Genomic DNA, 24603 nt, shown 5'->3' on the forward strand with positions numbered 1-24603 from the left:
AAGAAATTTGTAAGAGTAAATCCTTGAAAGATGCACGTGTCATCAAATTCCAGACAAACAAGTGAGGCAGCAAAAACAAGCCTGATGCAAAGAGGTGCTCCCTGACAGAAGGAAAGACGAGCATTTTCCCGTACCCTACTCAAAGGCCTGAAATGTTCACAGTGTTACTGGGCCTTTCTGACAAATTCTACTCTATTCTTGCTAACCCTGCCAGCTTGCTTTTTTCCCCAAGATGGCAAACAATTTGGCCACACTGGCTCAACAGCACAGGGTAGGTGCACAGCATCTGAGCTACATTACTATGACAGCCAAAGTGCGTGACTTTTTATGTGGTCATCATAATGACCTGATAGCTGGACACTGATCTTTGCCTCAAAAAATGCTCCAGGTGAAACTGATCTCAGTAAGCAATTTAAGATCCTTTTGGTTAAATGGATTTCACCAGGTAATTGTGCCTTACAGGATAGTTCTACTGTATCTAACCTTATTAATGAAACGTCTTAGGTCATTTTAATGCTCCAGCATACCTTATATTAACTAAGTCATACTAGAGAAACCTTTTTGAAAATTGTTTCTTTTATTTGTAATTTGCCTCAATAACTGGGATGGCATCCAAGAGGCAGATTTGGGTTACTGAGATAAAAATATTTCTAGCAACACCTTGAGAGGCGGTAAACATGTGCAGAGCAGCAATCTGATCATAGTGGAGTTTGCTGAATATTTGCTGTGAGATGACATATTAGTCTGAAGATTCATTGAGACAATTAACACACATTTGCAACACCAACATGATCCAAATTTTTACAAGATAGTAATTACTGTGCCAGAAGGTGCTGTTGTGCATGAATGCTTCGTACCAACTACCTCTGCATTTGTCATCGGACTGTGGGTGCTGAAAGGTTGATCTGCAGCCCTAATATATAATATAGAAAGTACACTAGACATTTTTTGACCAAAGAATAGAAAATGTGATACATTTTTAGTAGCCTACATTTTCAAAAGAAACTAAGTGATTTAGGAAGTGGTTTTGAGGCAACTTAAAGAGACTTGTGGATGCTCGGCACTTACTGAAAGAAAAGCATGCTCCTCAAAATGTGTCTCAGGCTAGGCACCCAGAAATTGAGGCACCTAAAATCACTAGTTGTTCAGTGGTTTTGAAAAATCATAAGTAAAATCCTAATTCAGACACTGACTGAGGGAAGAGTTTAAAAACCATCCCAAATCTCCTCTAAGGAGAATCATCCCTCTTTGACAAAGACCAGATATTTTGTTTCTCCATAACACTATTTTAAGATTAAGTTATCTTTTAATCTTTACCACAGATAATTTCTACCCCCCCCCCCCCGGGTATGTGCCTTGGACACAGAAGTTTGATTCATTCTCGACTTATTCAAGGTATTGGGACTGTGCTACTAAGGAACAGAAATGGAAAGAGCCAAGAATATTATACCTGCAGCTCAGAAAATTCCTTGAGTGCTTTGAAAAGATGGTTACAGGAGCTGAAAAGCCAACTTGCCAGAATTTGCAACCTCCAAAAAATGAAAATGTTGAGATGTGACTCTCCAATGAGCAAGAAAGGTAGGAACACAGTCCCAAAATACGAAACAGACAGAATTATATTACAATGGGTAGAAAAGCAAAGAGAGACAGTTAGTCCTCTGGGCACTGAGCTTGTGAAACACATTCTCAGCTCTATAGGGGCCTGAACAGGGCAAAATAAGTGTAGGGACAAGAGCAACAAGGGGGAAAAAAGCCACATACCTCGTGTATACTCTGAAAATGAAGTAGGAATGAGTTACACGAACAAAGTATCAGGTAGAAGTGTTGAGGGACTTAACTTCCACAGAGAGGACCTAAAAGGTGATTTCCATTATAACTCAGGTCCAAGCTGCAGGGCCCCAGAAGTAGGGGGAGTAGAGCTGGCCCCAACAGTCTCCAAATCTTTGTACATTCCCCTACCAGTCTACTGAACTCTGTTTCTAAAACCCCCACATATTAATATTTTGTATTGTTTAAAACTGGATTATTAAACTGCATAATGTCTACTTGCTCCTGGCATGCATAATGCACACCAGAGGAACAGTACCAGTCAGAGAAGGGAGATTATTTATGAAGGACAATTACTATTTTTTGTAGCTTATCTTGATTTCAACAGCTGAGAATGGCAGCCGCTTAATAATGATGTATCTTCCTTAAGACTGATGAGTTAGAACAAACAATAAAACACAAAGGCTCTGATCCAGAACAGGGCCGCAAAATATTAGCTGAAAAGCATTGGTTATATAACACATACAGGCCTTGCCCTTTATCAGAAGCACAGACCATGATTCTACCAGTTAATTAACCACATGCCATATATAATACTTGTTTCACTGGCTTTTCTTCATGGCTAAAGGGATCATGTCACCAATGAAATCCTCTAAGGAAAACGCTTGAAGATAAAGTGTTTTTAAAGTGGCAACTGAAATGTCTAAATATTTCCAGTGCATGTTGCATATCAAACTGCATCAAACCCCAGGGACTCTGACTAAACATGCTTTACCAAAGACTATCTGTACACACTTGTGAACTGTCGTATTTTCTCTCCCTTTTAAACTCTCTCCTTCACCTGACCTTCTCTCAGGTCACCTGAGGACTCTGGTACATGGCTGGAAGTTGAGCAGAAGCACCCTGTTCTTGGAGGGAATATACTCAGGTCTCATGGTTAATTAACTATCATTAATTAAACCACCTGCATCTACTGCACAATTGCCTTCAGGCAGCACTGTGCCTCAGATACATTAGGTTACACAAAAGTTGTGAGGAATGGCACAATATGCCTCCCCACTGGCCCGTTAATGCACTGTGCCTGCGGGGAGAAATGGAGCTCACACAGGGGCACCACTTCTTACCATTGGCTGTGCCTCTAAAGGCCCAATTTAGCACGTATTCTGGAGCATATGGCCCTAGCCACTGTTGAAAGACAGGATACTGGGCTAGACGGACCACTGGTCTGACCCAGCATGGCCATTCTTGTGTTGTCATACAGATAACTTCAGTGATTTCCCGGTATGTATTTGTGTAAAAGTATAACTCAGAAAAGAGTCTGGTTTGATTTCAGGAAAGTTTCACTGGACATTTCATTCCAAACTCGTACCTGTTTTGCACGTTGTCCATTTCACTAGCTCTCTCTGTCATCTGTGAGAGAGGTGCTTTTGCATGTCAGTTTATTGCAGTGATCCAGAGAAAATGAACCTGCCAGAAGATGAGTTGTAGTAGCGTTTCCAACTGATTTGCTGAGCCTCTTACTAGGCCTAGGCTGCTTCCTATCACTTTGGTGTGTGTTTTGTTAGATGCAATAAAAAAAAATAGTCTAATTTACTCTGAGTTGTTATTCTGTAGCATGTAGTGATGTAAGGAAAACATTTTAAAAAGCTGCAGCTATGGTCAGGAAGGTCTGTCTTGCACTTAAGACCATGCCAGGGACTCAAGCGACCTGGATCCAATTTGCTGCTCTGACCCAGGCTCCCTGTATGATGTTTGCTAATTCAGAGTTCCTTTTTGCTTCAGTTCCCCATCTCAACAATGGAGAGAAGATGACCAAAAGAGTATATTTATTTGTTTCAGTTGTAAGCTCATTATGCATGGCCTTTCACACACTGTGTTGGTACAGTGCTCAGCACAAAGCAGTCCAATCCTGCACTACTATAATATAAACAACGACATTTATTGCAGTAACAGTTCTAGTGAGAGTTAAGGCCTAGAGGAACGCAGCCAGGAGAAAAGATGGGGAGCAATTTTAAATGATTCAAGCATCCTTAGTTTTTACATTGATGTTTTGTGCAAGAATCTTTTTTCGGTTTAAAAGAAACTACACCCATCCACTAAAGTGCTCCCTATTGTGGTAACTCAAGCATGAAAATGGCTTTGTATCCCAGGGGTTTGCGGCAGGGAGTGCTCTCCTGAGCTGTTCGGAACACCTCATGCACATACTCTGTACCATATATTGTACTCTAGTTGATAAACTTAATCCTTCAGGCAGCTCATCTGATATGAAACTACAGCTGCTGCACTTTCTTTCCTGTTTTTGTGCACCAACAGACACCACAGCATTGCATTCAGGCTGTAATGTCAAGACATTACATTTGTTGACAACATCAACATTTCTGTACATTGACAGTCAGGCTCACACAAATCCTGTTTTGCCATTAGAAGATAGATAAATAAATGGGTTGAAAATTGGGGTATAGTTAGCACACTAAGTTATAAGTGTCTTATTTTTAAATGACCAGAATACTTACTGTGTGCACTTTGCATTCACATTCCCTTTGCAGAGTGCGATAGTTAACTGTATTTGGATGCATGATTTATAATTTTATATTAAACCTATGTGCTTATCTTAAAATAATAAACTGTGGAGTTTCCAAATCGTACACCCAGCTAAGAATATATAACCTTGCATTCCTTTTACTGTTATCTTCATCCTCCTACTCCGTGTCCCTTGTGTCATACACCCTACACCCTCCTATTACATCTTGTCCCTACTTAGATTTTAAATTCTTTGGATCATGGCCTGCCTTTTATTTCTGTGTAGTGCCCAGCTCAATGAGGACCCAATCCAAACTGTAACAGGGTGCTTTCCCCTCTAGGGCTGGAAGGCCTGGGGCCATCCAACCTTGGATTACTGAAGGAGCCACACCTGGGAGGAATCAGGTGATTTCCCTATAAAAAAAGCAGCAGGAAGAGGCAAGGCTCAGGAATCAGAAACTGTTAGGAGTAAGCAGGCTCTCGCAGTGAGTCAGGACTGAGACTCCAGCCAGTTAGCGCTTGGGAGTGTCCTGCCAAAGCAGGGAAAGCCTGGGAAGAGGAAGAGGAAGAGAAACCTTTGTTTTGGGTAGAATTTTGGATGGACTTTTTTCTGGGATTTTGAGTTTTGTCTGGAGTTTATTTTATATTAACCAATCTAGTCTCTGCATTTTTTTGACCACCAAAAGCCTGGGTGAAGTTTTATTTGAACAGTTCATGATGGAAAACTGAGGCAGGCTGCTTGTAATATGCCCCCAGGCCACCAGAGGGTACAAGGTAGGCAGCTGCTACATTCCAGGGACCTTTAAGCACTACCATAATACAAAGAGTAAATATAATTATAGTCTGATGTCAAGAGATTCCCAACATTTCTCATTACATAATTTTCTTTGTCTAAGTTATTGTCAGCTCGAAAGGCATAAACTTCATAATTTCCTATGAGTCTGAGAAACCTGGCTGTGAAGAACTGTCCTGTGAGCATGTTAACAAAGACTGGCCAAAGAGATGCAATCTGGAGAATCAAGTGATGGCAATGTAGGTGATATTCCAGGGCTAGACCAACAGCATTTCCAGAGGTGAGGGAAGAGTGTTTGTATCTGAGGGGCTCAATGGGAACAGGTAAAACTGGCTGGAAGGAAGAGTGTGACAGATGTGAAACCGTGAAAATATGGATATTTCAAAAAACTATTCTACTGAGATGTGCCAGATGCTATAGGTACCAGGATTAGTGATACAAAAAGTGTATCTATAAAATGTTACATGTACATCTGTGAGTTAGGGAGTGTATTCTAGCTCCATGGGGTAGCGTTACCAAGGAACTAAAATTGGTGGAGAGTAATTATTGTAGGTCCCAGGACAGGTAAACAACTCTTGAGAAGTGCCACCAGTGGGGTGTGGGAGGGGGAATTGTAGATGGGTTCAAGAAACTCAGCAGACCAAGAAAGATCTCATGGTATAAGAGGCCAGCCTGAACTGGCCAAGTGTTTTTTATTTTGATCCAAAAACCTACATGAGAGTGTACCCAAGAGGACGAAACCCTGCTGGAAAGGTGTGAAGGACTGGAACTGCCAAGCTGTCCATGTGGAAGATGGGTGACACCTGTAAAGTTTAGAGTGTGTGTGTAGACTGTTCATGGTTTTATTCTATGTTTTCTCTGTAACACTTTGTCCTAAAATAAACATATTTTAGGCTCACTGGAACTCACTGCTCACTGGAACCCTGTCATTATTCCTAAGAGACAGTAACTGGACTAAGGTCAGACCTGGTAGGATAAGACAGAGAACTGCAGGGGAACGCAAACCTAAATCCCCGGTCTGAAGGGAGGTGATGGATAGAGGCCTGAGACCTAAAGGGGTGCATTGAGGAGACTGTGGAGGGTGCAGCGGTGCAGTTAACCCTTGACTGTGGCACCAAGTGCACATTGTAATAAACATAAGCATGTTGAAAGAAAACATTTGGTTTTAAGTACAACTTTCCCCTTTTCTGCTGCACAAAGAAGCTAGAGGGAAGCCTGACTCAAGCAGAATTTCAAGACATTTGCATGGATGCCTCTAGTTTGTAGGAACAGAAAATCTTCTTTCATAGGGATGTTTACAGACATGGGAGGAAATGCTGGATTCCTTCTGGGTCTAGAGATATGAATAAAATGTCCTAGTTTCAGATTTGTGAGCTCTGTTGTCAACTGGATCCAACGCTCAATATCCAAATTCATAATGGGGAATGAGTGTTTATGTGACCTGCTTTCTCTGAGGGAAAATTCTGACCATTATTTTGTTTTGAATAAATTCCTCTTGCTCCCGTGCATTGTCTCAGGGTTTCATCACTGTTTCTTTGTTAATAAATACGTGTGCCTAAAAGTAGAACATGGGTTTTTGAAGACTTCATCTGGCTCTCAGCTTCATTCCTTTCCTCTAGCTAGAATCTCCTATTTATAAGATCACAATGGGCTTTTATGGAAATGACTATGATGACAGAGACAGAGGTCCAAAGAAAGGGCCGGGCTAAACATTGCAGTGAAAGGACACCAGAGGGACTCAAAACAGAAATAGTGCTTGTTACTGACCATCAGCTGAGGAAAAAAAATTCGCCTGCTGACCTCCAACCCTGGCCCCTAAGGATCATTGTATGCAGACTAACCCAGGTTCCTCCTAGTCATGCTTCTGCGTATTATAGAGGGATCCTGATCAATTGCTTGTGCAGAGGGAAAAGGTTCCCTCTGATCTCTTCGCACCCCGGCATACGACTCCAAACGCATGGTGCTCATGCGTAACCCTCAGTGGAATACAATAGGGACCATCACTTGAAGAAGAACAGAGATCTTTGCTTTGTATCTGAAAGGAACCCATTCAACATAACAAGATGCAGGACCTCATTCTATGGATTCACTTTTCCCTGGCTGGGAGATTGTTCCATTTTCAAAGTACCAGGGACCATCTCAGATAGTATCATTATCAAAATTATGCCAAAGCCTCATCTCATTGCCACTGATAGTTCCAAAAGTGTGTCTGTAAGTGTGATGTTTGTCACACACACAAGAATCAAGGTTCCAAATAAACACACAGGTTCCATATTAAAAGCACTCTTCCCATTTATGCAGTCACAAGTAAAACATCACTCACCTAAAATGCAAAAAGAAAACAAGTACTTGTGGGCACCTTAGAGACTAACAAATTTATTTGAGCATAAGCTGAGCTATAGCTCACGAAAGCTTATGCTCAAATAAATTTGTTAGTCTCTAAGGTGCCACAAGTACTCCTTTCCTTTTTGCAAATACAGACTAACATGGCTGCTACTCTGAAATCTAAAATGCAAACAAATTTGTGCATGCAAACACACACAGCCAAGTACATATGGAATACATAATAAAGTTTCTGATGACAATATTTGTCTGTTTTGTCAATCTTTCTGTTCCAGCATAGGTCCATACCAGATACTCTCCAACTCCTATAGAAAAGTTCAAAGCTTTTAAGATGCTACACCAACTCTGGCACTCCTCATTCTTCCTTTATCAGCCTAGTTATGTGCTTTAATTTTGCAGGAAATTTCTTGGTTTTATTTCTGACTATTTTGTATATGTATTTAGTCTGCTCACCTTACCAATGAGCACCTCTGCTAGCTGACAGGCTAAAGAAAATGGTTGGGACGTGTTCTGAAAGATGAATTTTCCAGCCCCACATTCATGTATCAGCCTAACTCACAGGAACTGCATGTAGAATATCATTTGATAACTCTGATTCTAATATTCTGTCAGTTGACTTATTTACTATCCCAATTTGGTTTCCAGACAAGCTATGAAGAACTCTGTAAATACATGATCTTCTTGATTTATGTAGATTTTTGTCATTATTCTTTGCATAAGGTTCATTCATGAACATGAATATTTACAATAATTGACTACAACTTATACCTGAGGCTAGACTTTGAATAGGTTATAAGACATCTATTCTGAGATGAAATAAAACTTCTCAGTTGTATAATGACATATAACAGAGGTAGGTTTATAGTTTTAATTTCCTCTAATTAATTTATCAGCTGATCGTGGAACCTCTTGAAGAATCCTGACAGAATCTTGGGACTATCTGTCAGACTGGGAGCCATGTTATAATGGGTCACCTATTTAGCACTTGTGTACAAATGTTATAAGTCCTTGACTGAAGGCTGGTACATTTGTAAATCTCTAGGTTTCCTTAGTTACCTTTCCTTCACAGCAGAATAACAATGAGAATAATAAGTGTTTTCTTCCAGTTTTATTAGATTATTTTCCCTTTAGTGCACGCTTCAGGCTGTTTACTTGTTTCTGCACTGGGGATGTTCATGCATCTGCCACCAGACAATGAATCAACCTTACTTGATGTTTCTCTCGCTCCGTTTTCTACTCCCATCTCTTAGTACAGTGGCTCTCAATCTTTCCTGACTACTGTACCCCTTTCAGGAGTCTGATTTGTCTTGCGTACCTCCAAGTTTCACCTCACTTAAAAACTACTTGCTTACAAAATCAGACATAAAATTAAAGAAGTGTCACGGCACACTATTACTGACTTTCTCATTTTTACAATATAATTATAAAATAAATCAATTGGAATATAAATATGGTACTTACATTTCAGTGTATAATATATAGAGCAGTATAAACAAGTCATTATCCATATGAAATTTTAGTTTGTACTGACTTTACTAGTGCTTTTTATGTAGCCTGTTGTAAAACTAGACAACTATCTAGATGAGTGAATGTACCCTCTGGAAGATCTCTGTGTAACCCCAGAGGTACATATACCCCTGGTTGAGAACCACTGTTTTGGCACATAACAGATATTTTCCAGGTGCCTTTTCAATCTCTATATTCAGTCTGAAAGTGCTGATACCTCTCAAACCTGCCTTGATGTGATGTAATACCAGAGAAGATCTACTGCATTCTTTGGAATATTTTTTTCCTGTGTGGTTTTCAGTACCAGTGTATTCAGACAAGTTCATGTACAGTGGCAGTCAAAAAAAGCTAACGATGTTAGGAGCCATTCGGAAAGGGATAGAAAATAAGACAGAAAATATCATAATGCTATTGTATAAGCCTATGGTATGCCCACCCCGAAATACTGTGTGCAGTTCTGGTCTCTCCATCTCAAAAAAGATATGTTAGACTTGGAAGTAGTACAGAGAAGGACAACAGTAAGAAACAGTTTCCATATGACGAAAGATTAAAAAAACTTGGGACTGTTCAGCTTGGAAAAGAGACAACTAAGGGGGGATATGATAGAGGTCTATAATATCATGAATTTTGTGGGAAAATTAATAAGGAAGTGTTATTTACCCCTTCATGTAACATACATGGGGTTGCCCAATTAAATTCATAGGCAGAAGATTTAAAAACAAACATAAGGAAGTACTTCTTCACACAACACACTCAACTTGTGGAACTCGTTGCCAATGGATGTTGTTAAGGTCAAAATATAACTGGGTTCAAAAAAGAATTGGATAAGTTTATGGAAAATAAGTCCATCAATGGCTATTAGCTAAGATAGCCAGCGATGCAACCCCATGCTCTGGGTCTCCTAAGCCTCTCACTGCTGGGACTGAATGACAGGGGATGGATCACTCAATAAATTGCCCTGTTCTGTTCATTCCCTCTGAACTATCTGGCACTGGCCACTGTTGGAACACAGGCTGCTAGATGAACCATTGCTCTGACCCAGTATGGCCATTCTTATGTTTTTATTATTCCAGCTCCTGACTGTCCCCTAGTTCATGGCAATGTACCTATGTATGTCCCCTGTGAACTTCTCCTCAATGTTTTGCACAGCTCTGTATATTCTGCCATTGCTTGTTCTGTTTTTGCACCCCTCTCCTCAGTTTGTTTGTGAAGTTTTGTGTATGTCTTTTTACAGAATGGCATTTCTTTTACTTCTGTTGCATCACCTCTCTTATCCTATCCTGGTTCTCATATTGTGCCATCACCATGATAACTCTTCTAAGTTCTAGACTCACTTGGCTCACATTTGATTTTAGTCCTACACTGAATGGTGAAGATTTTATATTTTTATTTTACTATATTGATGGGCAAATATAAATTACATACAGTATTATTTCTGTCAGCAGTGTCTTTTACATAGTGGTAGCACAGTCTGCATCACAGTTCATATTGGTTCATTCTAGCCCAGCACTGTGTACAGCAGTACACAGCCTTGGAAACCACAAAGGACACCTCCACCCCTGAATTGTGGTGTAGTAATGCACAAACGTGTGATGGGTTCTCTGTTCACTCTGGCTGAGCTCAGTTAGAGCCTGAGGAATTCGGCGAGAGCTGCACGCAAACAGTCACAGGTTTAATATCACTAGATTATATTACATATGCAGCAGCCACAAAGAGATGAAACCAGAGAGTAGGATAAGCATTGTTCATTCTCCTTAGAGCTAAATCATAGCCTCAGGTACCTGAGTCCAACATTCACCAACATGGGGGGGAACTGTATGTGCACATCAGAGGACAAAAACATAGTTATTACTAGCTGAAGTTATGCTGACTTCTTTATTTGATCATTGTCATTTTACTTTCATAAGCATCCGCCGTTCAACCAGGTACTATCCATAATGAACTAAGTGAAACCAGAGACCTTATACTTTGCTTATGTCAGCTCGTTATTACTGTATTAGCTCTATAGCACAGTTCCTTTATTCTTTGCTGTGTCTCCTCAGTGACCAGTGCCACTTCACGTCTCAGCAAATACTCAGATGTTGAAGCTTGAGAAATGTGCCCTGCAAAGCACTGATGCTTCCAGCAAAAGGAACTATTTTCCACAAGACTACTGGCTAATTTAATTTTTGCACTTACAAAATAATAATGTGGTATAATGATGAAAAACAAGTAGAACTGAAAAGAGGTGTGTTTGTGCTGCAACTATAATTATAAAAGAGCAGCCTCTTAGTTAACACTGGCCCCAAGTATGTGCCATGAAAAGGACAGCTGGGAAACTTGAGTTCTAATGTGAACTCAAGGTTCAAGGAGCAAAACCTGTGGACTATGGAACGCTCTTGGAAGAGCTACAAATGATCACAAGAAGCACAGTATTCAGAATAAAATGCAAAATTTGGAGCAGAAGGCTCAGCAGACTAGAAATGTGCCTAAATCTTTTTCCTACTCTATAGTGCCATTTTAAAGGAGGAGTTGGAAAGGTAAGGAATGACAGGAAAGGATAGGAATGACAGTCTGAACATGCCATGCAAATACACAGTGGACAATGAGGTCAGTGATAAGGAGCAGCAATATGTAATGGCAGAATAGGGGCTGGTTTTGTTGAGGGACAAGGTAAGGTCAGTAGTGGGTTTGGTGTTGAGAAGAAGAGGGAGAAAGGTAGGGAGGTTGTGAGATTACCAGAGGAGAACTAGAAGGGTGAGCTCCAGGTAGTGATGGAGATACATCTTTCTTAGGTCTTCAGAAAGAAGAACAATGCAAATTCCATGCAGCCTCTTCTGGAAAATTGGACACAGTGAGAAGCAGTATAATTGGGCTGGGCAAACTCAAAAACATTCCTAACCCATGCTGATGGTTACAAGAATTCGAGACAAAGCAAAAGGGGCCCAGCTATCCCTGTGGATGCCAGACTGTCCCTGCAATGGGAATAGCGCCGTGTTCGTAAAGGAAGATTTGACCCAAGAACTTTGGGTGCCAATGCCATTCATTTCTCACCATCTTGTAGTCAAACTGCCATGACTTTATCATCAGAAAAATAAATATTACTCCATTACTCATATTAACAGGTTGATGTAGCTGTAACTTGCCTGTTAGCAAGTGCTGGAATCCTATTGTTAGCTACAAGTTAATTACTGTCACCTCTGGGGTAGTGTAGTGTGTTAGACTCCACCCTGGATAAGAGGTGTCGGGAGTAGCCCAATGGGGAGAAGGTTCAGAGTGTGTTAACGGATGCCTCAGGGAACTTAGCCTCAAGGAAGGGAGATTTTTTTTGACGCTATGATTAGAATCATAGAATATCAGGGTTGGAAGGGACCTCAGGAGGTCATCTAGTCCAAACCCCTGCTCAAAGCAGGACCAATCACTGATTTTTGCCCCAGATCCCTAAATGGCCCCCTCAAGGATTGAACTCACAACCCTGGGTTTACCAGGCCAATGCTCAAACCACTGAGCTATCCCTCCCCCCAGCACTTAAGCTTGTATTTGGATCTAGTTAGGGGGCTCCACCAGTTTAGAGTTGTTATCAAACATATCCATGACTCGAGCATTTCAACATCATTAGTGACACCGAAGGGTGGTCAAAATATAGAATACATCCACCAAAATGTCAAAACTAAATTAGGCTTTTTAATTCACAGGCACCCAAATAAAAGTAGGGTTACTTTCAAAGGTGCTGAGCACCTGCAGCTCTCATTGACTGGGTGCTCAGACACTCCCAAGGTTTGTCTACACGGTACATTAACTCACACCAAAGGGGTGTAAATTATAGTGTGCACTAACATGTCACATACTAACTAGCCAGTGTGGATCCTAGGAAGTTCCCTAGTGTGCATTAATGTAATCCCATTAGCGTGTGTTAGCAGGGATCATACAGCCTGTTAGTGGGCAACATGCTGGTCTGCACTAGAATTTAAACCCTCCGAAGAATGCACCATGATGGATTTAGAAGCCTAGTGTTAGATATCCATTTTTGAACATCTGTTCACACTGTATGAATAGCATGATGCTAAGATTAACGAGCTAAAGTCTGTAAAGTCCTTTGAAGGTGAGAGGAGAATCTATAAATGGCATGTGTTTTTATCCAGGCACTGGGGAATTATGTGAGATGAGCAGCAACACACAGTTTACCTATAACATTTTTCATACTCACAGTTCTGAGCTTGAAATCTAAAGCCAATGCTGTCTGTGCTGCATCATGAAACGTGTTAAACGGATAACAAAAGCTATGATGAGTAATTCCATCACCTCTTTAGTCTATTCCAAGGTACATGCACTTTAGTATTACTATTTTCCCCTGTACTGATTCCTGAAAATAATTCTCTCTCTTCATTAAATTAATTATCCACAGGTAGTTATAGACCATTATTGTATTGTCCATTTTTGGCACATGGGTAATGGTGAATTAACTGTTTATAAGTAAGCACATAAAATAAGTCATCTACTTTAAATGTCTGATTCCAATTAATTTAGGAGTGATATCAGATAATGCTGAGAAATAGCACATTAAAATAGTAAGCCCCTGATTACGCATAGGAAATAGATAATCCTTTTATTTTTGATCATCTGATGTCCCAAGGATCAGAGAGTCCAATTTCCATAAGTAGGTAAATCAAGTTTCCTTACTTGAACAACAGAGGACCAAACAAACAATTTTTCCTTCTCTAGCTGAAGAGCACTGTAAGCTTATACTAAAAAAAAGCAAAACTGCCACTCTCAGCACAAAGTGAACTAATATTCCAGGTAAGAATTTTTCTGTGAACAAACCTGGCAATGGCTGTTTAAAAATAAAAATGAGGCCAAAACCTTCCTGCAAAGCTATACAAACCTTAGCAGTATATGTTTCTGATTAGATAAACTACAGTTTAATATTAAAGGCTATATAAATTACATGTGTCTCTCTTTCAGACTCATTACATATTAAGTAATTTCTCAAATCCATTCTTGTAAAAGTTACAGTTAGAAGGCAGACATCTGATCAGTGATGCATCAGGAGGCAAGATTAGATGTCACACATACAATACACTATAATTACTTTGCCAGATTCTGTCCCCCTTTCTCATGCTGAGTAGTAGTTTACGATACAGGTGGTCTCATTGGAAAATATACTTGAAATGCCGACTTGAACTATGCTTGGTAAGGTTTAATTAATTAATAATAAGACTGTTGGAAATTCATCATGTGTTTGGTCCATGATGCTTGGGGGTGGGGGGGGGGGAGAGATAAAGATTTTAGGCACAGTCACACATCATGCCATTAACTAGCTCAAACACCCTCTTCTTCAGCAGGTGAAATGTGGTGTAGAGCTATCACAGAGAGAAGATTATGGTGCAGTTTTACAGCGCTCTTAGTTATGGTTTCCTTATTCCCAAAGCCTAGCCGGGGGCAAGGGATTTATAACATTTTAGAAGCCAGTTAAGAAGCAAACTATAGTGCAAATTGTTCAGAAAGATTTCGGTGGAAAGGCTTTTACTGCAAGCCTCGACTGATAGCAGATCTTATACTACTGCAGATTATCAAGTACTTTACTTAGAATTCACTACAGCACACTGGACAAGTGCATGATAAACCATTATCAGACTGCTGCAATTTCTCATTTTTTCCCCAGCATCTTGTTATCTCCATGGGAACAGAATGGTCCGACCCAACACTAGTCACCTGAGCTGCCATCCTCCATCTCATACTTGTCACCATATTAGTCAAACATATGTAAGAATTTATTATCTGTAACTCAGTTAACCATCATGGGTATCTCATATGCTTCATGATTTTTTCCCTAGAGAATCCAGTTTATCTATCGATGCATAAAATATTTATTGCACTCAGTGAGCTAAATTCTGCTCTTGGACACAACTGAACCTCCCCAATGAACGCAGCCCTGTGCTCTGGTTCTCAGAGGTATGAGGTTAACCTTGATTCTGCAACCTGTATGTTGTACAGTACCTTCCTCCACCAGCAGTCCCACTGAAACCAACTGACAGAATTTATTAATTATTATTACATGTACTACCGAAGTGCCTAGAAGCCTGAATCATGAACCAGGACCCCATTGTGCTATGCGCTGTACAACACAGAACAAAGAGACACTCCCTTCTCCAGAAAGCTTAAGGTCCCACTCAGTGTAAGGGGGCAGAGTCCAATTCTTTAAAAACCTAACAACAACAACATTATAACGAAATGGTGGATTATGGGTGGTGATTACTCCAGATTATGTGCATTAATAGAACTGCACAGAAATATCTGGAGAAACCCAGAAGGAACGTATTTTCTCTCCAGCACTTGTGGCTAGCCAGCATGAGTCCAGCCTCACAAGAATTAATATTTAGTACGTGAATTTCTTCTTCAATAAACTGTCATTCCTTAGGCAATGCAGTTTTTTTTAAAAATATAAGCACATGGCTGATAAGGTGTTCCTCGAAGCCATAACTGCACTGTTGAATGACTAATATACAATTTGCAGTTTCTGTCTTTCCCCCATAAATATTGTATGTAACTGACAAGATCTGATTTTATGCATCCGAAGGTTTTTAAAAGTTGTCACTTTGGAGGATTATACCAGAGGTCACTAACAACTTTGTTCCTGTGGTTCTCTCATGTAATAGCAGAATTGCAGGCCGTTCTGTAAAACTGAGAAGGTTTCATCGTATGCACAAGAGGTCATCAGGAGGCATCTTGGAACATAATATAGCGAAGCATTTTTGTGGAAAGCTAGTTTTGGCAATTTGACCAGGTACAGTTGTGCAGAACTTGGTTACAGATTGTATGCATTTCAGCATGGAGATGATTAATAAAATGAATGGTTTGGTATAAAAGAATTTAAAATACTCTGTACCTAGGACTGAAAAAGCAAAGACCTTCTGAACAGGGATTTTATTAAAGTAAAAAAGCATCTCACAATGGACTATATAGGAAATAATGGTTTGTCTCTGGAAACTCATTTGAGCTGGAAAATCCTATAACCCAAGAGACGACATAATTTTAATCTTTTTTTCAATGTACTGTGTCGGTGTGGCTCAGTTGTTCACCTTTTCACCTTTGGGCTCAAATTTGTTATGATTTAGAGCAGGGGTGGCCAACCTGTGGCTCCAGAGCCGCATGCGGCTCTTCAGAAGTTAATATGCGGCTCCTTGTACAGGCACCTACTCTAGGGCTGGAGCTACAGGCGCCAACTTACCATATCAGATTTTTTCAATTAAAATAGCTTTTCTAAGAACACAAAGGTATTGTTGAATTCAACTACAAAATTGCTAGAGTTTTATTAACCTTTGAGGAGACTATGATATTTCCTCATGGAAGCTGAAAGGTTTCCAATCTTACTACTTATAAAAGTACAGAGTTTTGCATTTACTGATACTGCCTTTAATGTTAGGCCAGCAAAGTGCAGTCACTGCATTACTGGTAATTAAATGCTTTGCAAAGCACTTTAGGATGTTCCACTCAGTGAAAAGCATTATGGAAACCCAAGCTGCTCACTGCTGTTATTAAGATGCCATAAGAAAATCTGGCCCCCTTTTATTATGTTCCCGTAAAAAAAAAAAAAAAAAAAAACTTATGATATTAAGGACAATTATAGTAAAATAGATTATTGCAAACTTAAATAAATCTCGTTTTCTCCTTGTCCTAGTGACTTTGATTTTTCAGAAGTTTCTTATTTGATTCATGGAGTGCTTCTTCAGATTAGTTCATCAACTGGTTTCTTGTCTGCCACCTGTTATGATTCTAACTAACCCTCCTTAGCAGATCTGTTTGGTATGGAGTTATTCAGTACACAGCAGAATACGTCCTGTGATGTACAGTGGCATATTATTTTACTATCTCCATGGAATTTGTGTATAGCTAGCAGCTCTGTGGTAATGCGCCCAAGAAAAGAAATCAGGAGACATGGGTCCTAATCCTGACTCTGCCACTGATGCACTCTGTGACCTTGGCAGATCACTTCTATTCTCTATGTCTCAGTTAACTCTATCTGTAAAATGGGGAGGATAATTCTTACCTACCTATCTGAAGTGCTTTGGAATCTATGAGTAAATGCACTAGGCAACCACTGAGGTTTATTAGGAGGAGAAATAAAACATTGGTTGCAAACAACACAACTTGGAGGGGCTATCATGGTACAGGATTGTTATGGGCAGTGACAATGGGTTAATGCTTTAGTTAGTAACTCTAGTGATTAATGTTTGTAACACCCACTTTTAACCCTTCATCTTTTCTCCTTGCCCAAACCTTAGCTGCTGCCTGAAGTTCTCCAGGCCCCCATACACAGTGTCTTATGGAGCAGCAAACCATTTTCCTTTCTGTCTGCTGCCCAGGAGCTGGGGGGACGTACCAGCCCCTAGAAGATTTTCTGGATTTCCAGAGTTTATTTTTTTAATCAAAATGGTCTTGCAAGGTTCTATACACTCAACTGCCAGATACGTGCCTGCAACAGCATCAATATTTTTGGTGGCAGATTTATTTATTGTTTTGAGAAACTGCTCCTCTTCATACCTAGAATGACTTTCATATTTATTGAATTCTTTGAGACATTGTGATTGCAGTGCCTGTTATTTGTGCTGTAATCGTATCTATGTTTGCAGAGAAAATTAAGTCATATTGTTAAGGCCTCTGGGGGTATGTCTACACTACAAAATTAGGTCGAATTTATAGAAATCGTTTTTTTAGAAATCGGTTTTATATATTCGAGTGTGTGTCCCCCCACAGAAAATGCTCTAAGTGCATTAAGTGCATTAACTCGGCGGAATGCTTCCACAGTACTGAGGCAAGCGTTGATTTCCAGAGCGTTGCACTGTGGGTGGCTATCCCACAGTTCCCGCAGTCTCCGCTGCCCATTGGAATTCTGGGTTGAGATCCCAATGCCTGATGGGGCTAAAACATTGTCGCGGGTGGTTCTGGGTACATATCGTCAGGCCCCCATTCCCTCCCTCCCTCCGTGAAAGCAAGGGCAGACAATCGTTTTGCACCTTTTTTCCTGAGTTACCTGTGCAGACGCCATACCACGGCAAGCATGGAGCCCGCTCAGCTCACTGTCACCGTATGTCTCCTGGGTGCTGGCAGACGCGGTACTGCATTGCTACACAGTAGCAGCAACCCATTGCCTTGTGGCAGCAGACGGTACAATAGGACTGGTAGCCGTCATGGTCATGTCCGAGGTGCTCCTGGCCACGTTGGCCAGGAGTGCCTGGGCAGACATGGTCGCAGTGACTAAATTTGGAGTGACTTGATCAAGTCATTCTCTTTAGTCCTGCAGTCAGTCCTATTGAACCATCTTATGGTGAGCAGGCAGGCGATATGGATTGCTAGCAGTCGTATTGTACCATCTTCTGCCGGGCAGGCAAGAGATGAGGATGGCTAGCAGTCATATTGCACCATCTTCTGCCGGGCAGGCAAGAGATGAGGATGGCTAGCAGTCATATTGCACCATCTTCTGCCGGGCAGGCAAGAGATGAGGATGGCTAGCAGTCGTATTGTACCATCTTCTGCCAAGCAGCCCTGAGATGTGGATGGCATGCAGTCCTTCTGCACCGTCTGCTGCCAGCCAAAGATGTAAAAGATAGATGGAGTGTATCAAAACAAGAAATAGACCAGATTTGTTTTGTACTCATTTGCTTCCCCCCCCTCCCCCGTCTAGGGGACTCATTCCTCTAGGTCACGCTGCAGTCACTCACAGAGAAGGTGCAGAGAGGTAAATCTAGCCATGTATCAATCAGAGGCCAGACTAAACTCCTTGTTCCAATAAGAACAATAACTTAGGTGCACCATTTCTTATTGGAACCCTCCGTGAAGTCCTGCCTGAAATACTCCTTGATGTAAAGCCACCCCCTTTGTTGATTTTAGCTCCCTGAAGCCAATCCTGTAAGCCGTGTCGTCAGTCGCCCCTCCCTCCGTCAGAGCAACGGCAGACAATCGTTCCGCGCCTTTTTTCTGTGCGGACGCCATACCAAGGCAAGCATGGAGGCCGCTCAGCTCACTTTGGCAATTAGGAGCATATTAAACACCACACGCATTATCCAGCAGTATATGCAGCACCAGAACCTGGCAAAGCGATACCGGGCAAGGAGGCGACGTCAGTGCGGTCACGTGAGTGATCAGGACATGGACACAGATTTCTCTGAAAGCATGGGCCCTGGCAATGCATGCATCATGGTGCTAATGGGGCAGGTTCATGCTGTGGAACACCGATTCTGGGCTCAGGAAACAAGCACAGACTGGTGGGACCGCATAGTGTTGCAGGTCTGGGACGATTCCCAGTGGCTGCGAAACTTTCGCATGCGTAAGGGCACTTTCATGGAACTTTGTGACTTGCTTTCCCCTGCCCTGAAGCCCATGAATACCAAGATGAGAGCAGCCCCCACAGTTGAGAAGCGAGTGGCGATAGCCCTGTGGAAGCTTGCAACGCCAGACAGCTACCGGTCAGTTGGGAATCAATTTGGAGTGGGCAAATCTACTGTGGGGGCTCCAGTGATGCAAGTAGCCCACGCAATCAAAGATCTGCTGATATCAAGGGTAGTGACCCTGGGAAATGTGCAGGTCATAGTGGATGGCTTTGCTGCAATGGGATTCCCTAACTGTGGTGGGGCCACAGACGGAACCCATATCCCTATCTTGGCACCGGAGCACCAAGCCGGCGAGTACATAAACCGCAAGGGGGACTTTTCAAAAATGCTGCAAGCTCTGGTGGATCACAAGGGACGTTTCACCAACATCAAAGTGGGGTGGCCGGGAAAGGTACATGACGCTAGCATCTTCAGGAACTCTGGTCTGTTTCAAAAGCTGCAGGAAGGGACTTTAGACCCAGACCAGAAAATAACCGTTGGGGATGTTGAAATGCCTATAGTTATCCTTGGGGACCCAGCCTACCCCTTAATGCCATGGCTCATGAAGCCGTACACAGGCAGCCTGGACAGTAGTCAGGAGCTGTTCAACTACAGGCTGAGCAAGTGCAGAATGGTGGTAGAATGTGCATTTGGACATTTAAAGGCGCGCTGGCGCAGTTTACTGACTCGCTTAGACCTCAGCGAAACCAATATTCCCACTGTTATTACTGCTTGCTGTGCGCTCCACAAATATCTGTGAGAGTAAGGGGGAGACGTTTATGGCGGGGTGGGAGGTTGAGGCAAATCGCCTGGCTGCTGGTTACGCGCAGCCAGACACCAGGGCGGTTAGAAGAGCACAGGAGGGCACAATACGCATCAGAGAAGCTTTGAAAACCAGTTTCATGACTGGCCAGGCTACGGTGTGAAAGTTCTCTTTGTTTCTCCTTGATGAAACCCCCCGCCCCTTGGTTCACTCTACTTCCCTGTAAGCTATCTACCCTCCCCTCCTCCCTTCGATCACCGCTTGCAGAGACAATAAAGTCATTGTTGCTTCATATTCATGCATTCTTTATTCACTCATCACACAAATAGGGGGATGACTACCAAGGTAGCCCAGGAGGGGTGGTGGAGGAGGGAAGGAAAATGCCACACGGCACTTTAAAAGTTTACAACTTTAAAATTTATTGAATGCCAGCCTTCTTTTTTTTGGACAATTCTCTGTGGCGGAGTGGCTGGTGGGCCGGAGGCCCCCGCACCGCGTTCTTGGGCGTCTGGGTGTGGAGGCTATGGAACTTGGGGAGGAGGGCGGTTGGTTACACAGGGGCTGTACTGGCAGTCTGTGCTCCAGCTGCCTTTGCTGCAGCTCAACCATACACTGGAGCATACTGGTTTGATCCTCCAGCAGCCTCAGCATTGAATCCTGCCTCCTCTCATCACGCTGCCGCCACATTTGAGCTTCAGCCCTGTCTTCAGTCCGCCACTTACTCTCTTCAGCCCGCCACCTCTCCTTCCGGTCATTTTGTGCTTTCCTGCACTCTGACATTATTTGCCTCCACGCATTCGTCTGTGCTCTTTCAGTGTGGGAGGACAGCATGAGCTCAGAGAACATTTCATCACGAGTGCGTTTTTTTTTCTTTCTAATCTTCACTAGCCTCTGGGAAGGAGAAGATCCTGTGATCATTGAAACACATGCAACTGGTGGAGAAAAAAAAGGGACAGTGGTATTTAAAAAGACACATTTTATAAAACAGTGGCTACACTCTTTCAGGGTAAACCTTGCTGATAACATTACATACATAGCACATGTGCTTTCGTTACAAGGTCGCATTTTGCCTCCCCCCACCGTGTGGCTTCCCCCTTAATCCTCCCCCCTCCCCGTGGCTAACAGCGGGGAACATTTCTGTTCAGCCACAGGCAAACAGCCCAGCAGGAACGGGCTCCTCTGAGTGTCCCCTGAAGAAAAGCACCCTATTTCAACCAGGTGACCATGAATGATATCTCACTCTCCTGAGGATAACACAGAGAGATAAAGAACGGATGTTGTTTGAATGCCAGCAAACATACACTGCAATGCTTTGTTGTACAATGATTCCCGAGTACGTGTTACTGGCCTGGAGTGGTAAAGTGTCCTACCATGAAGGACGCAATAAGGCTGCCTTCCCCAGAAACCTTTTGCAAAGGCTTTGGGAGTACATCCAGGAGAGCCACGAATGCCAGGGCAAATTAATCCTTTCACATGCTTGCTTTTAAACCATGTATAGTATTTTAAAAGGTACACTCACCGGAGGTCCCTTCTCCGCCTGCCGGGTCCAGGAAGCAGCCTTGGGTGGGTTCAGGGGGTATTGGCTCCAGGTCCAGGGTGAGAAACAGTTCCTGGCTGTTGGGAAAACCGGTTTCTCCGCTTGCTTGCTGTGAGCTATCTACAACCTCATCATCATCATCATCTTCTTCGTCCCCAAAACCTGCTTCCGTGTTGCCTCCATCTCCATTGAAGGAGTCAAACAACACGGCTGGGGTAGTGGTGGCTGAACCCCCTAAAATGGCATGCAGCTCACCATAGAAGCGGCATGTTTGGGGCTCAGACCCGGAGAGGCCGTTTGCCTCTCTGGTAGGCTTGCCTCAGCTCCTTAAGTTTCACGCGGCATTGCTTCGGGTCCCTGTTATGGCCTCTGTCCTTCATCCCCTGGGAGATTCTGACAAAGGTTTTGGCATTTCGAAAACTGGAACGGAGTTCTGATAGCACGGATTCCTCTCCCCATACAGCGATCAGATCCCGTACCTCCCGTTCAGTCCATGCTGGAGCTCTTTTGCGATTCTGGGACTCCATCATTGTCACCTCTGCTGATGAGCTCTGCCTGGTCACCTGCAGCTTGCCACGCTGGCCAAACAGGAAATGAGATTCAAAAGTTCGCAGTTCTTTTCCTGTCTACCTGGCCAGTGCATCTGAGTTGAGAGTGCTGTCCAGAGCGGTCACAATGGAGCACTCTGGGATAGCTCCCGGAGGCCAATACCGTCGAATTGTGTCCACAGTACCCCAAATTCGACCCGGCAAGGCCGATTTAAGTGCTAATCCACTTGTCAGGGGTGGAGTAAGGAAATCGATTTTAAGAGCCGTTTAAGTCGAAATAAAGGGCTTCATCGTGGGGACGGGTGCAGGTTTACATCGATTTAATGCTGCTAAATTCGACCTAAAGTCCTAGTGTAGACCAGGGCTGAATAAGGTATTTATGTTGGCCATCCTGAATTTTATCTTCTTCTCTTGCATTCCCCTTTTCTACAAAATTAACCTCATTTGTTGCATTCTGAAAGAGAGGTGTTACATCACATCTGGAAAAAACAATCCCCATAAACTGTTACCTCAAAATTTACTCCAACTTTACAATTCTTGAACCTGAAACTAAAGACTAATGTTCTTTATGCACTAACTGCAATGGCAAGTGCAAATATTAATCTTTCCTCTTTTTTCAGGGACATAAATGGAAAATGAAAGCAAATTTCACTTTGTAGTTCAGTCCATGCCATGCAGAAAATGTAGCCCATCACACACATTTGCTCAAATATGTTACACAAATTGATTTTTGTGAAGACTGAGTTATAACACGCAGTGCTGTGGGTTGGCAGCATGGTATTCAACTGTCATAAAGCTCAGCGAATGGACTAAAGCAAGATGAATGGGGTCACGCTACCACTATCCATTCAGCAGAACCTTTTCAACATTCAAATCTATGACTATAGAGACAGAAAATGGCAATGAGTGTTTATTTCTCTCCATTATTCAATCAAAAGGTGCTGAAAGGATTTGTTGATTAATTGTGAGGGTATCAAACTGCACTGCAAGGCAGATTTTGTAAGGAATTGTGCATACAAATGCTAAAAGAGTGTCTGCTCATGATCTCAGGATTTATGTCCAAGCCGTTCCAAATTTCTACTTGAATGTGGCAGTTACTGCAAGATTATCCACCGCCTTCGTTAGTATCAGCTGCTATGAGTTTAGCCAGGAATGGAACTCAAATAATTTTCTGTTTCTATTTTAGGATATATTGAACGATCTGGAACTAACTCCCAAATTTCCAAACTTAGGATCCTAAATTTCATATTTAGGCACCTAAATAAATGCAATTTTCACAGCTCCTACTGGCTTCACTAACCAAGAATAGTAGAAGTGCTATAAAAGATGACAGTGGAATGGACCTAGAAGTACTTTGTGTTCTTTCTCACCTTGTAACTTTGTTAGGGATGTGTTTTGCTTGACTGATGGATTCGACAATCTGCAGGTACCATGACTGAGTGTAATCACCAAGCCTGCAAAAAGTATTTTATCTTTCATTACGAATAATGGGATGTTCTGAACTTTGTGCAATTGCAGGATTTTAAAAAGCATGTATTATTTAGAGGTTATTATGATTCTGCAATTTTTAGAACTAATTATTGGGAGAATGACAATCTAGACAATTATAATTAAGTCAATTTTAGGAATTAATCATCCTGAATTGGACTATCTAAGCAATTAATAATGAATTAAATAAATTGTGATTCCATTTGAAAATATTTGCTACTTCTCATTTGAAAAACAGATGGACTCTGCTTTGTATCCAGCTGAAGTGATTATCAACTAGCCTCTAAATTTAATTTCTGGATTCAAAGGAATTCAAGAGTTTGTCTTAAATTCCTTTGCAAACTGTGCTCCCTATGACCATCTATTCATGTGCAAGTCTTACCAATAGTAAGGGAATGTGCGAAAGCCACATGAATATCCTTTGCATCCTGCTAGGCCCAGAAGGTGAGAGTCCTAAATAAAGCAACAACAAAATAATAACAGCCACGTGTTTGAATTTAAATATATAATCCCCAATGTGGTAATGACTGATTTAACATTTCTTATCAATATTTTTCTTCTGCTGTAACCAGAATTACTAATATGAGAGTCACGTACAGGAGACTGAATTGTTCTATAGACTGGAATTCACACTCAAACAGAGGAATAAATTCCTAAAACACAGGGAGCTTAATTCTTCCACTTGAGGATACAAACAATGTCTATATACTTCAGTGGGAGCTAGTTGTATTTGGAGGTGAGAGAACTGGCCATAGAATTGCATGGGGGCAGCTGCAGCCTGCTCCAGAGGCCCAACACTGTCAAGTGCACAGGAGCACATTTTACTGCATGTGTGTATGGGGTGGGGTGGGAATACAGCTCCAAAGCAACAGCAACAGGACTTGTTTGAAAAGCGTGGCAGGCACACCACTGAGGGGCACTTTCCCACATGTTCTAGACTAATGAGCTACCCTGTTCTATTCTGGTTTTTACAGTGATTAGCAGGGCCTGGT

At 42.0% G+C, this 24603-nt stretch overlaps 1 protein-coding gene across 10 annotated transcripts in view; it reads right to left on the reverse strand.

The window, feature by feature from the left end:
* Nucleotides 1-24603, reverse strand: part of LOC102932319 (leucine-rich repeat and fibronectin type III domain-containing protein 1-like protein) — a 251812-nt gene that overhangs the window by 111436 nt on the left and 115773 nt on the right. For 2 of the 10 annotated variants that reach the window (XM_043534712.1, XM_037884610.2), the window contains exons 3-4: nt 23994-24064; nt 23494-23577 (exon numbers count right to left, since the gene is read on the reverse strand). The exons of 6 other annotated variants lie outside the window; for them this stretch is intronic. The gene's annotated coding sequence lies outside the window, so the exon portion shown is untranslated. Of the gene's footprint in view, nt 1-22414; nt 22603-23493; nt 23578-23993; nt 24065-24603 lie in introns of those variants that run through there. 2 more of the 10 variants (XR_006287234.1, XM_043534713.1) reach the window with 2 other exon arrangements.

The sequence above is a fragment of the Chelonia mydas genome, chromosome 23 (assembly GCF_015237465.2).
Source record: "Chelonia mydas isolate rCheMyd1 chromosome 23, rCheMyd1.pri.v2, whole genome shotgun sequence".
Taxonomy (NCBI): domain Eukaryota; kingdom Metazoa; phylum Chordata; order Testudines; family Cheloniidae; genus Chelonia; species Chelonia mydas.